Source organism: Triturus cristatus, chromosome 3_1, assembly GCF_964204655.1.
Source record: "Triturus cristatus chromosome 3_1, aTriCri1.1, whole genome shotgun sequence".
Classification (NCBI taxonomy): Eukaryota; Metazoa; Chordata; class Amphibia; order Caudata; family Salamandridae; genus Triturus; species Triturus cristatus.
The window spans coordinates 310,861,907-310,876,138 of record NC_140583.1 but is presented as its reverse complement, the minus strand read 5'-3'; the positions used below and the strand labels follow the sequence as shown (position 1 = coordinate 310,876,138).

Genomic DNA, 14,232 nt, shown 5'->3' with positions numbered 1-14,232 from the left:
AAGGCCGCTTTTCTGGTAGCCATTACATCGGCGTGCAGAGTAAGTGAGATCCAAGCGCTGTGTACCAAGGAGCCTTGCACTGTTTTTCACCATAACAAAGTGGTCTTAAGGGCGCATCCATCTTTTCTCCCTAAGGTAGTGTCTGATTTTCAAATCAATCCGTCCATTTCCCTTCCCTCTTTTTTCCAAATCCAGCGACCCCCGGCTGAGCGGTTGCTTCATTCCTTGGACCTCAAGAGGGTACTTAAGTTCTACTTAGAAAGTACCAAGGGCATAAGGAAGACAGATCAGTTATTTGTCAATTATGGCACCATGAGAACAGGCTTCCCAGCCGCTAAGAGATCCATCTCGAGATGGATTGTGTCCTGCATTACCTTAGCTTACCAGCTGGCGAGAAGGCCCTTACCATTGCCTCCTAAGGCGCATTCCACTAGGGGGAAAGCAGCCACAGTTGCCTTCTTGCATTACGTCCCAATGTCAGATCTGCAAGGCGGCAACCTGTTAACTCTTTGTGCCATGGTTTTTTCAGTCTCCGCAAAGAACTGACCTAACTGTCACCCCTGTAGCATGATGGGAAGCTGGTGGTCGGGTGTGCCTAAAAGGCACGGTGTCAGTTTATTGCTATGCAGCTACAGGTTAGCTTTTCAGTCTTTTTAGACTGGGTGTTTGCAATGCAGCCTGGGAGCTTCCTATGCTTTCAGTGATTTATGAGGATTTCTACTGTTTGCTGAGCATTAAAACAGTTTCTAAACACATTTTGCTATTGTTTCTCCTGTTTCCAATGCATGTTTTTCATGTATGGTAGAAATTCCTTATGGCATGATTTAGCTCTGGTGTTTAGTAGGCTGCAATTGCTTGTGGATGGATGGATGGATGTGTGTGTGTGTATATATGTATATATGTATATATGTGTATATATATATATATATATATATATATATATATATAATCACATAGTGTTTCAGGGGTCCCGCGCATGGGCGGGAATATTCTAATGCTTATGACTTTGAGGATACCCTGGAAGAGAACTAGGATTACAGTTAAGTAACTAATCCATGTCGATGCTACTGGTTGAGTGTCTCGTAGGTCAGTCAGTGGACTCCTTGGCGGTGCGCCATTTCCCATCCAGCAGTTTGCGTTTGGTTTTGAGGTTCTCAATTCCAGGATGCACCAGCTGGATGGTTATTAATCTTCAGACAAATCAATGTCTGGTATTTCTTGTGCGCATATTGTGTCCAGCCAGTTTGTCTTGGGTGCTGTGGATGCTTCAGGTCCTTAATATAGGCATTATTGGCTTTCCCATTTCAAGGATTAGTAAAGAGTGTGCTCAGTGGAGCAACAACATGAATGTTGTATGTTAATGTTTTCCAAATTGCCTGTGCTAATTCTAACCCATGGTTTTAGCCCTCCCATGGGTCTGCCCTGATGAAATATTGAATGCTAAAAGATGTATAGTCCCCTAGCTCTGTCCTCCCTTGATATTGTGCAGTGGAACTTGATAGGCCTGAATGCATTAATAACTTACCAGGTTGCTTCTATTAAGAATGTCTTGGTGGTCCGTTGATAAGTTGGTGTAAATAAAATAAATGTTTGTATCCACTTTACTTAAAGCCAGTTTTGTTGAGTGGTTTGATACTAGGGAATGGTTGATGTAAACTTCACCGGAGAATTTCTTGCATCCCATTCAAAGTAGGGGCTTGTAAATCATTGCTATTAGCCTTATGGGTTCTCCAACTGCAGCTGGAGCTTGTTGCTTTAACTGGGAGGAAGGGGGATGGCTGAGACAATAGTGTCTCACCATTATCAAAGTTGCGTTTTAACTACTGTATGTCACTTAGGATCTGGCTGATTTGGACTTGGATATATCTACTAAATTGTACTCCGACTCTAGATGAACTTCCTTGATTTCAGGTGAACCACTGGTTATTGATTTGCTTTGGAATTGTTGTGGCTGTGAGGAGTACTGCTAGCTTCTGCATTTTGATGGCACTAGCTGAGAAGATATTTGGAGGCAAGTGGAGTCTTCGAACCTGTGGATAGCATAGACTGATGGGTACTATCAGTTATCAATTTTGTGGGTATTTGTGGACCTTACATGTCCCATCACATTTGAAATGGAGTGTTTCTATAGCTACTTGACTGTCAACACAGCCTCATTGCAGCATGTTAGGAGCCTTGATAGTGGCTTCATCCTGATTTAAAAAAGTGTATATATATATATAATATACAATCAATCTTGGTTCTTTGCTGCCTCTCAATAGGACGGTCTGGTGTATTTGAGTTTTCTAGATTTCAGGGTAGAGGGGGGTCCAGTGCCAGATTCTTCTTGGCCAAGGTCTGGATTCAATGAAGAGCTGTGAAGTTTATTATGGCTTTTGGCAATTTTGTTCTCCATCAATCGACCATTTCGGTAATTTGATCTCCAAGTCGAATTATTCGTTCCATTAACATTGGATAACTTCGGGTACTTCACCCACTTTCATTCTTGCAGAGTGATTGGAGCAATCACGTACTTTTATGCCCTTTTTAGTCCATCTTCTACAACTTGGTTCATATTGGACATTGTTGTATCCTTTTATGCTATTCTAGTTGGCAATGTTATTTCTAATAGAAATTGGATTGTCTGTTTTAAGATGACAATGTGGCTAGTGTGTTAACCACACAGTCCGGCACCTTGTTATGTGCAATGAACAGCTGTGCAGGAGACTGGTCTGCCTTGCTTAGGATTAGTAAAGAACAGATCAATCTGAACTCAAGCTGCAGATTCCTAACATTTAGAACAGTTCCCAGGCATCTGACGATCTGGTAATTTTCAAGCCGTACCTCTGCCTGCTGATGAGTGTAGTTATTTGGTTCGGTCAACAAATCCATGCTGAAAGTGACGTGTGCTTATAGATTCCTCCCCAGTGTGCTGACATCTTTTCTTTCTTACTATCAGCATAATTCCAGAGAGCTACTCTTCTCCACTAATTGGACAACGTTTTTGGACATTTTATTGTACTTTTTGAAGACAGTCTCCTAGTGTGTATGTCCCTGAAAAAGCCTGTGGGGCAGATATTTGTGACAGACCCCTATCTAGATTCTCTGGTGCGAGGCCACAAATCCCAAGGCGTGAGTAGTCTCACCATGAACCTGAGGGTAGCGATACCTGAAGCTCCTGGTAGCTAGATGACTCGTGCTCCATGTCCTGGAGCTGTTCCAGGTGTTATGCTGTAAGTGATTTCTTGTAGGACTTGCACAATAAAAGTGCTATTTCTTCAACGCCAGTCTGTCTTCGAACAGGGTGTGGTAACTACATCACCACTCTAGGCCCTGCTGCCACGTGTCACTTGCCGAGCCTTCTACAGGTCGGTTATGAGCCTCGCTGAATTTCAAGGCGCCAGCAAAACCACCACCATCTACTTGAGTTTTAGGATGCCATGCAGCTCATTTTTGTGTTGCCAGTCTACCTCTCTGGAGCACCCTTTATCTCCATGGGTTTGGCTACAGTCCTACTGGATTACCACAGGTGGGTCCACCCTCTGCTCAGTTGGGCATTCTATATCCAGATTGGCTTGGTCATGAGACCGCGACCTTCAATGACGGAATTTCCAGTGACCTAGTTACTGGGGCCCAATGGTGCTGCAAACTTATTATACCAGACTGACATGGAAACTCTACCTACTGAGTCAGTGCCATGGCCTTCTTTGTCTGGTCCCCCCCCCCTTTTTCCTATGACCATCCTGTGAGGAGTATAATTGGAGCATCTGAGGACCCTTGTGGCTACCAGAATCCCTTAGAGCCTGAGGGCAACTGGCACTTAACACATCAGACGTTAGCCTAGTGTGACCCCAGAGGAAGGGTCTTCCTTTGTCATAATGGTGACTAGGGCAGCTGATGGTCTGTACCTTGCTTTACCTTCCTTGGTAGTAAAGACCAATTTCTTGATGTGGGTGCTTCAGGCTGGAGGAGCCTCCACAGGACCTTTCCTGTCCTTTAATGCAGGATTTGCTGTTCTGCTTGGAGCATAGGCCAGGTTCTGCATAGGATAAATTGCCTGCTGCCATTGCACCATTATTGGGTAACCAGCTGTACTCACCCAGCGCCACACTCTGCAGAGTTTGGTTGTCCAGGATTCCACCGCCAAAGATAACTCTGGAGTGTTCTTATCCAGTGTTCTGTATAGGGAGTCCTAGAGGCTGTATACATTTGGCAAGATTATGTTCTACGCAAGCGTTGTACTGTGATCGGAGGACACCATGTGCCTTTGGGCAGATACACTCAGTTTGGGATTTGGTTGCATAAGTGATGCACATGATCTTGGAGGCCTGTGCCATACTGACAGACTAGTGCTGATGGCAGTGATACTACAAATTTCGCTGCAGACTGGATATCAGACTGTAGGCAGAGCAATTGTGTTGTCTGTGGCAATCGGACATCACTCCTGGGCGAGATCAACTGGCTTTACGGGCATCCCTTAAAGAGTTGTCCTTCAATGGCACTTGACTCTTCAGCAATCGGGCAGATTCTTCTGGAGCTCTTTAAAGACAGCTAGTCACTCCATGACCCCACACCAAATACATTCTGCCTTTCACCCCTTCTGTGGCTATGTTAGGGGGCTACCAGTTGTGTCCATTCATGCTCTGCCACCAAGACTCCAACTCCCTAGTGCTTTAATGACCACAGCTTGCACAAGGCTTGTGGTGATGCACAGCAAGCGGTCCACTCACCCTGGCAGCCACAGTACTACTTTAGTTTGCCCTCTTACCATCACAGGCAACCAGTCTGCAGCAGGATCGGGGTATCTCCTGCTCCACTGTCCGCCCATAAGTTGGGACGAGTGGGTACTCCAAATTGTTTGTCGGTTACTCCTGCTCAGTGTTGGAAATCTCTGCCAATGCCACCATCCCCATCCAGCTGACAGAAGACCTTCTCGCTACTCTGTCAAATTGCAGGCTCTTTTGGCCAAAGCACCAGTCTAGGGTGCCAGCATCAGAAGTAGGTCATGGTTGCTATTACTACTACTTTCTGGTGCCTAAGGTCGGATGCCTCGACACCCTCATTCTTCCCTGAATTAGAAAGTCAAGAGGCTTGGGTCGGTGTGCTGTTGATCCCAGACTAGATGATAGTGCTGTAATTGCGGGGCACCTACTTCCACATCTCCATCCTGCCTGCCCACAGGCGTGATCTGTGGTTCATGGTGAGCCACATGCATTTTTATTTTCTTTGCCCTTTTGGTCTTTCCCGCACCCCTTGGGTATTCACCATGGTGATGGCAGGGGTTGTAACATAAAGGATCTTGGAACCGCAAGCCTCCACATGACACCCAGCCCCCCTACCTGGAATGTGGAACTACAACATATGCTCCCTCAAACCATTCATGCCATAATGGCGCTTTAACCTAGTCTTGACCTTACTGATGGGCTTGTCCTCTGAGCATATGTTCTATTTCCTCATACCCCTTCTGACCAGTAAACCCACTTTTCTAGTTGCCATAACATCAGCCAGGAGGGACTAATGAACTGCTGGCACTCCCTTTAAACAAACCTTTTCCTAGACAAACTAGTTTTGAGAACCCCTTTCCTACTGAGATTTGTGACAACCTTTTCACATTAACCAGTCCAAACGAGCTACCTTCTTTGCTCCCCTTTCTGAAGGGGAGGATAGATTCCACTGCCTGGACCCAAAAAGATTTCTTGGTCTACATCAATTGTAGCAGAGTTCCAGGTGAATGATCAACTAGTCATTGGGTTTGTCGGGGCAAAGAAAGGAAACACAAGGAGATGATGGACGGAGTGCTGACACATTTCAGACACTTCGCCCACCCCTGTCACAGATCTGGGTTGAATCCATCTTTCTTTAGCTCACTTCTGAACTCTATTTAAGACCACGCGATACGCAAATCGGGCCATGCAGAAATTTACCTTCTCAAGGATTGTGCTCTGCAATAAATTCTACGCCCTGGCCATGATGTAACCCCTGAGGGGTTCCATGCTTCCGTCGGAGCCAAAGCTGCGACCGCTACGCTTGCACAAGGACTCCCTTGGTTTAGTAGGTTTCCATAGATGGCCTTCCGATCCTGGGACCAAAAACGCAGGTGCCCCTATTTCACAAAACTACCTGTTTTTGCAAAGGGAGCACCGATGTTTTTGGTCCCAGGCTTGGTGACCATCTAGGGAAACCAACCACACCCCGACATTTCTGAAAACTAGACACCTAGGGGCATACATGGAGGTGTGGCTTGCGTGGATTCCCCCAACCTTTTCCCACCAGATTCCCAGCTGAACCTAAAATGTCTGAGCTAGGCCCAAAATCCACAGCAAGTCACTTAAAAAAAGCGTCTGTTTTGTGTGGAACAATTGTGTTCACATTGGTCAAAACGCTATTTCCTGCATGGGCACTAGGCCTACCATGTGAGGCACCATTTTTATCGAAGATTTTGGGGGGGAAACTTACTACCAATTTCTATGAATTTTCTCCTCCATACAAATGTGTGAAGTCATTTTGAAAAATGCCCTCTAATTTACATGCTAATATGGGTACCAACAAATTCAGAGATGGACAATAACCACTGCTTCTAAACTAGATTGTTCCCATTTCATAAATATATAGGTTTCCTTGATACCAATTTTTCACTCTTTAGATTTTACCAAATGAATTGCTGTATACCCAGTACACAATGAAAAACCATTGCAAGGTGCTACTTAGTTATTGGCTCTGGGTAACTCAGGTTCTTGGTGAACCTACAAGCCCTCTATATATCTGCATTCTAAATGGCCCCGCAGATGTAACTATTGCTTTACAAAAATCTACCATAGTTGGAAGTTGCAGGTGAAAATGTAGGCACAAATGGCTAGTTTTTCAACTAGTTCAATATTTATTTCAACTGTTACTTTCTATAGGAAAACCTTGAAGCATCTTACCCAAATGACCCCTTGCTGAATACAGAATGGTGTCGCCTTTTCAGTAATGTATAGCTTTCTTGGATCCAAAATTGGTTTCCCACCCATTTCTACCAATGGCTGGAAGGAGGTATAAAGCACAAATACTTGGAAATAGGCTAAAACTGCAGAAATGTTGGTTATTTGACTAGTCTACCGTTTCCTGAAAGCTGGGAAGATTGTTATTTTAGCATAACAAAACATGTGATACCATTTCCCCACCCCCAAAAAATAATGTAGTTCTATTTTGGTGAACTTCTTGGTACCCTGCCAGGTAATCCACAAACCCTAGGTACCTGTACAATCCTTAGGATACTGGGAAAAGACACCAATTTGGTGTGGCTACCTTATGTAAAAGTTATGGGCCTACACGTGAACTGCCCCAAAAGGCATGTCACCGGGGCATGGGTGGGGTGGTCTGTTCCCAAAGGCCTGAATTTAAAGCTGCCAATGGCCTTGGTGGTGAAGGGTATGTGCCCACTAAATTTAGCACATAATCTAGTATGAAGGATTGAAGCAAAGCATTATGTATGGTCCTTTTCTGATTGCAACCTAAACTTAAGGGGAGTTGCTTATTGCTGGCCGCAAAGCTAGCCTCCTCAGATGGTGGTGAGACTAAAGTCTAGAAAAGTAAATAGCACACTGCTCTTGGTTCTCTTCTCTGACTAAAAGAATAATTAGTAATATAAACGCCTAATTTTGTAAGACTAGGCAGAGTTTGACCATTAATTTGCAAGCTGATATTGAAGATCCTCTACAACTTAACCTACTGGGTGGTAGGCTGTTGGCCAAATGTATTATGTTTAATGGACTTACAAGATGGAGTGTCGAAGGTTTTATCCTCTTTGGAAAAGGATATTTGCCTGGGTTTCAGGAGACATCGGCTAACAAACACATACAGGAGATTGCTATGAGAACCCCCTAAGAACTGTAACAACAGATAATTGCATAAGTTGGACCCGCCAATCCCCATTATCCCACCCAAGTACCACATGACACTATAAATTCCCTAGAGCAGCTTAATCATTGGACACGTCGGTCCCCTGCTCCCTGGCTCCTTATCTCTGGATTTGCTCGTCTAGAAGGGAGTCTGCACGAACCAGGGCCAGGACAATACCCCTATAGTCTGTCCACCTCTGCCAAATTTGTTTTTGGGATTCCCCTTGCCTGATACACTGCAACCGCAAGACCCATACAATACTCGTCCCCCATTTTCCATGACCAGAGGGATAGGGGTGTGCCGGGGAAGTGCAATTTTTGATTAAAACTAGAGAATGCTTAAATCTTGCAGCAGTTCATCAGTCCGTAGGACATGTTGTATTGGTACTACCGTCACAAGGAAATTATGCTATCCACCTGTGCCCCTTAAACCTCGTGCAGGCAACCAGTTGCACAACCACCTGTAAGCTTAACACCAGTGCAGGTAACAAGCACAGGCAGGGATTAAGGTTGCTAGCATCAGATTGGGCTTGGTGGTTTTGTCTTGTCAAAGATTGTCAGGTGGTAGAAATAAGGGGTGCTCCAAGGCACCTGTGCTCACTTGCTGCGCCGACTGTGCCTAATGTACTGGGCCCATACAAGGCTCTGGCTGATTGGGAAACCAGGTGAAGACTAGGGATTGTGTTCGCAGGGTAGGAACTCTGGGTATGAGGGTAGTGGGTGACTAGAGATGATGACAGAGGACAGAAGACCATACTTGCTGATAGCCCCCAACCACAGGGCCAGCCAACAGGTCTCTTCGGCCGCCAATGCAACAGTAGCTAGCAGACTCCAACAGACACGCTCTCACTATTGCCTTGCCAACTTCATGCCACAGTTCTCGTTCTCTGCCAGTGTCTGAGTGCTGTCCCCTGCTTCTGGCTCTCCTCTGCCTCAGTCTGCTCTGCCTGCACACACTGACTGATGCTCGGATAATTGATGTCTATCTCCTTATTGATAGACTTGTGTCGGAACTTGAATGCTTGCTACGAAGTTATTTCTGCAGACTCCTTTTATGATCCAGTCGCCACATGCTGGTCCTTCGCTTCGAATTGGGTGTCTGGGAACCGTTCCTTAGAAATCTTTCAGTGATTGGCTTCCAATTCCACCTGCTGCGTGGTCTGAAAGTTGAGGAGGGGGGGCGGGGGTGGAGGGTTACTCAATCTAGGAAGGAGTGCAGCTATATCCTCCCCTTGTATGGCTTTGTATAAGGAGGCATACTATGAATAAAAAGCAGTATTGATTTTCTGCTGGAGCGGAAAAAAGTTCATCCGAACCCAATGGCGTAAAAAAACAATCTGACGATGGAGTGGATGCCCATGCGCACTGTTGTCCAGGGGAGGAGTCACCAACCTCATGACCAAAGGCTTCTTCCGAAGACGACAACAACCTGCAATCATCCGAGCCCAACACCAGATGGCGATCTTATCCTCAGTGTGTGACTCTACAGCTCTACATGCCAAGAACAGATGCATACTGGTAAGTAGCATATTCCTTATAGATTCCTTACCTTAGAATTACCCCCAGGCGTCAGACTGGATCCAGATAATTTTTTCTCTCAGCTGTACCCCCTGCGCATTTATAAGTGGCATTGGTCGACTTCGCGTTCGGCATCGTGATTGCCAGGATGACATCCCTCTATCTACAGACACCGCCCCTGTGCGCTGATGTCTGTCTTTTTCTATCCCAGCTAGCATGGATTCGGAGAGAGTGGTACCCTTGGTCACTTTTGACTAAAACGTTTTCGACTTTTGTCAGCCTCTTTTTTGAGTAGTTCTACTCCTGGTACACGTAGGTTTGTCCCATCGTCGGACCGGCTTCAATCCTTGTGACCCCTGTCACAATCTTAAGTCTGTCATAGATCCGCACCTCGTGTCTCTCGTGCTTGGAATACGACCACACCCGGATGTTGTGCTCTGACTGTCGGGCCATGAACATAGTCTTTGTGGGAGCAGTTCTGAAAGCTTCTGGAGTCCTGCAGTCAGCTCTGCGCCGCTCGTGGTTCTGGTCAAGAGAATGTCACGGAGCCACTCCATCATTCATCATCAAAGTCTTGGTAATCAGTTATATCTAAATCAGATAAGACTAAGCACAAGAAGGCAAAGAAGCATAGTCTCTTTGCCTTCTCCCCGTCTGGACACTGAGGGTAATCGTCCTCAGGCTCTGCCCTCTGGGACTGCTCAGCTTCCCTCACTTCCTGGGAGCCGGAGCAGCCCCTGCCCAGCTTTTTGCATTTTATGTAGCCCTCATTCCATCTTTGAGCGGCCCAACTCCGCCGCTGTTCCTTCATGTCTTCATGTCCTATGGACTCTGCTGGGGGCTCTAGGTGTTTGATGCCTGCAGCTCTGGCCTCTGTGCCGCAGGGCCCCTAATGATCCAGGCCTGATGCCGGTCGACATCCCAGTACATTCTCCAGCACAGATTCCTCTAACAATGCCTCCGACGCCAGTTGCTCCCCCTCGACTTGGACATGGAGCCAGTCTGGCATCAGATGATGCTGGTACCAGTGCTGAAGGGTACTTTTGTACCACTGTTCTTCCCTGGCTTTCCTTATTTCCCTGAGTGGCGGCCAGAGGGCTGGGAGGGGTCTTGTGACCCTCTGGCAGACTAGCTTGATGAGCTGACTGGAGAAGAGTTTGGTGTTCTCAGTGGACTGAGAAATTATTTGGATCCAGTCTAATTCCTGGGGGTAAAAGAACTGATGGCACTCAGGGGCAGCGTCTAAGTAGATACCATGATGTCATTTTGACGATCACGATGCCGATGACTAACGGAGTCGACCATAATCTCCTGCCGACATGCCTAGTACTGCTGAGAAGTATCCAGATCGACACATAGGGGTAATTCTAAGGTAAGGAATCTAGTAACTTGTTCATTAAGGATTTGTCCCGTCTTTAATAGCCATGATCGTGTTCCTAGAGGAATCTGAGCAAAGTAACCTCACCAGTAGTCTACCAGCATTGTCGCCCTTCGCATGTCTCCTAGCCAAGTGCTCTCTAATTCAGGGATCCCAGCTTCAGAGTGGGATAATGGTCTAGCCTAGCATGCACGAACAGAACCCCTACAGACTGGTTTGTAGGGGATAACTGTACATAGCAGCGTATGTCCCTCTTCTGGATGCCAGGTTCCCTGTGACGGGTTAGCTTAGTGCCATAAGCAACCTTAATCATAAAACCACAAAGCACAGCCTTCAGCCATCCCGTTCGATCCTGGGTCCTGTGGCAGAGACCCCTCTGTCCACCCCCCCCCCACCAAAAATAAGATGGTAATATGTTATGATAGTAGATCGGAGTGGGGCGTCGCTGGAAGGCACCATGTTGGTCTTTTGGGCTTGATTCACACCCTGGTCAGTTACCAGTGTAGAGGGAATTGTCTGAGTGCGTCCAAGGTATTGTGCCTGCGTCACCCTGGCAAGGGAGTCCCCAGAGCAATATATTGGATTAAGCCTGGTATGTAGATTTGGGGGTTAAATAAAGTATGAATTCCCTAGTCTCCGGGTTGACTGCGCCAGAGGTCCTGCACCTGGGTGTTAGTGGCCTATCTCTGTAATATGAAAAATATTGTTTGTGCTCCTGACATTGGGTGGGAGGGAGCGGTTGTCATTTTGGTGTAGGGTGCAATTAAAGTCCCCTGCCCAGTAAGTCTGTGCTAGTGCATTATGGAGCAATGTTTCAGTCAAAGATTGCGTGAATGGTTCGTATTGGGTGCATAAAGGGAAATTAGTGAAAGGGGGAACTGTCCAATAACACTTCTAGCACAGTGCAACTAGATCAATTGGAGGATACTATACCTCTAGGGGTACCCAAGAAGCCATCCAAATTAATGCTCTCCTGGCACATCTGGAATATTTGGTCCCTATCAATATGCCCCTCCTGCGCATGGATTAGTGTTGATGTCAGGTGTCTCTTGAAAGAGCACAATCTGAATCTTGAGTTTATGGAGAGATACTGGTAGACATGATATCACTTGGCGTAACTTGCCAGGCTGGATACATTCCAGGTCCGCAACAAATGCGAGGATCTCACTGTTAATGTTTATTGTGTGTGGAAGGTGGTTCTGTATATGGCATTACCACTAAGTGGTCATTCTGTGCACAATTCAGGGAGCCCCCAAACGTTTACAGGGCTCAATGTAAAACCCAAAGTGCTCTATTAGTGGTAGTATGGGTGAGCAGCCTTGGGCCTAACAGAGTAGTGTAAGACTTATTGCACAACAGTGGTCAATAATGGACACCTGACTCCGAGATCCAAACCAATTTTAGAAAATTATTCTGTTTATTTTAAGGCCAAGATCTTCCCAATAAGGTAAGTATGTTGTTAAATACTTTTCAGCCTTTCCTCCCGAGGCGGCGTGTTGGGGGCTGCGCATTGCTCCACTCCAGGTGACCAGCCCGGAACCCTCCTAATTCAGCCACGTCTGCGGTGAAAGCTCTCGAGCCTAAGGCTGAGGTAGCTCGGGCGCAGGCAGCTCTGACCATAAACATCAGTGTGGCTCGTGGACTGCAGGACGTGCTGTGAACAAACCTAGGCCCGAAAGGGACCATGAAGATGCTTGTTTCCGGGGCTGGAGATATCAAACTTACCATAGACTGCAATGTGTTACTTCATGAAATGCAAATTCAACACCCAACTGCATCGTTAGCAAAAGTTGCAACAGGGCAAGATGACATTACATGAGATTGCACCACTTCAAATGTGTTGATTATTGGCGAGCTGCTTAAACAGGCTGACCTTTATATTTCTGAGGGCCTGCACCCCAGGGTGGTGACTGAAGGATTTGAAGCTTCAAAAGAAAAGGCTCTTGAAGTTCTAGAACAAATCAAGGTGACCAAAGAAATGGACCGGGAAACCCTCAATGTTGCAATAACATCCTTGCGTACGAAAGTCCATGCTGAATTGGCTGATATCTTGACGGAGGCTGTCGTAGACTCTATTTTGGCCATCAAACAGCCAGATGAACCAATTGATCTGTTTATGGTAGCGATTATGGAGATGAAACACAAAACCGACACCCCTGATCAGAGGACTGGTTTTTGATCATTGCGCTCAGCATCCTGATATAAAGAAAAGAGTTGTAGACTATTTCATTCGCACCTGAAACATATCCTTGGAGTAAGAACTGAGGAACTCTGGATTCTTCAGAGTGCTGAAGAACGAGAAACTGGTTAAAGCGGAAAGAAAATTCATTGAAGCAAGAGTACAAAAAATTGTAGAACTGAAAAGTAAGGTCTGTGGAGATTCGGGCAAGGTAATATCCTCTTCAACCAAAAGGGTATAGATCCATTTTCTTTGGATGCTATTGCAAAAGAAGGAATTGTAGCTCTTCATAGGGCAAAGACGGGACATGGTGAGGTTAAGCCTTGCTCATGGTGGAACTTTATTGAACTCAATAGATGTTACTCCGGTGCTTAGGACATGCAGGTCTTGTCTACAAATACACAATGGGGGAGGAGAACACTTGCTCAGATCAAGGATGCAATCAGATGGTTTACGTGCTGTAAAAAAAAATGCGGTAGATGGTTGCGTAGTTGCTGGGGAAGGTGCTGTGGACATGGCAATAGCCAATGCCCTGGTTAAGCACAAGCGACTATTAAAGGACCAGCCCAGCTTGGAGTACAAGCTTTTGCAGATGCCCTGCTAATCATTCCTAAGGTTCTAACCCAGAACTCTGGTTATGGTCCACAAGACGCTGGTTAAAATTCAGACCGAATACTGAATCCAGCCAACTCATTGGTGTGGATTTAAACACTGGTAAACCAATGGTTGCAGCAGATGCTGGTGTGGGACAACTACAGTGTTAAGACGCTGTTGCACTCCTCCACAGTGATTGCTAGCAATATCCTCTTGGTGGATGAAATCGAGAGCGGGCATGTCCTCACTTAAAGGATGAAGTACCTCTTCTGAGGAAATGACCATGAATTGGATTCGACCTGTAACTCCTGGCAAGAGTCTGAACTGTTGGCCCCAGCACTTTACAACGCTCTGTCAGGGGTGACTATCTGAGCTGTTAATCGTCTTGACTATTAAATTGTCATAGCTTTTTCATTGCATCATGACACTTGGTTATTTTTTTTATTACACACTTAGACCTACAAATTGACTGCAGTGTTTATACACTATTACAACAAAACGTAACTTGGCGGGGGGGAGAATACTTCACTTCGGCACATAGGATAACATTGAACAGTGCTGAAAAGTTTCGATGTGGAAATCCATAGCGCGGTTAAATGTGTAAGTAATGCACTCCCAATCTTTGGAACCAAAAGTCAGCAAGGGCCAAGGATGAGGAGTACCAAAACTGCAGCGGCAGAGGGGTAGCCAGGTGCAGAGGTCAA

At 46.0% G+C, this 14,232-nt stretch overlaps 1 protein-coding gene and 1 pseudogene across 5 annotated transcripts in view; both read left to right on the top strand.

Annotated features, from left to right (window-relative positions):
• Positions 1 to 14,232, top strand: part of CPEB1 (cytoplasmic polyadenylation element binding protein 1) — a 493,259-nt gene that overhangs the window by 83,259 nt on the left and 395,768 nt on the right. The window lies entirely within an intron of this gene.
• On the top strand, positions 10,332 to 13,787 carry LOC146860169 (T-complex protein 1 subunit zeta pseudogene; annotated as a pseudogene).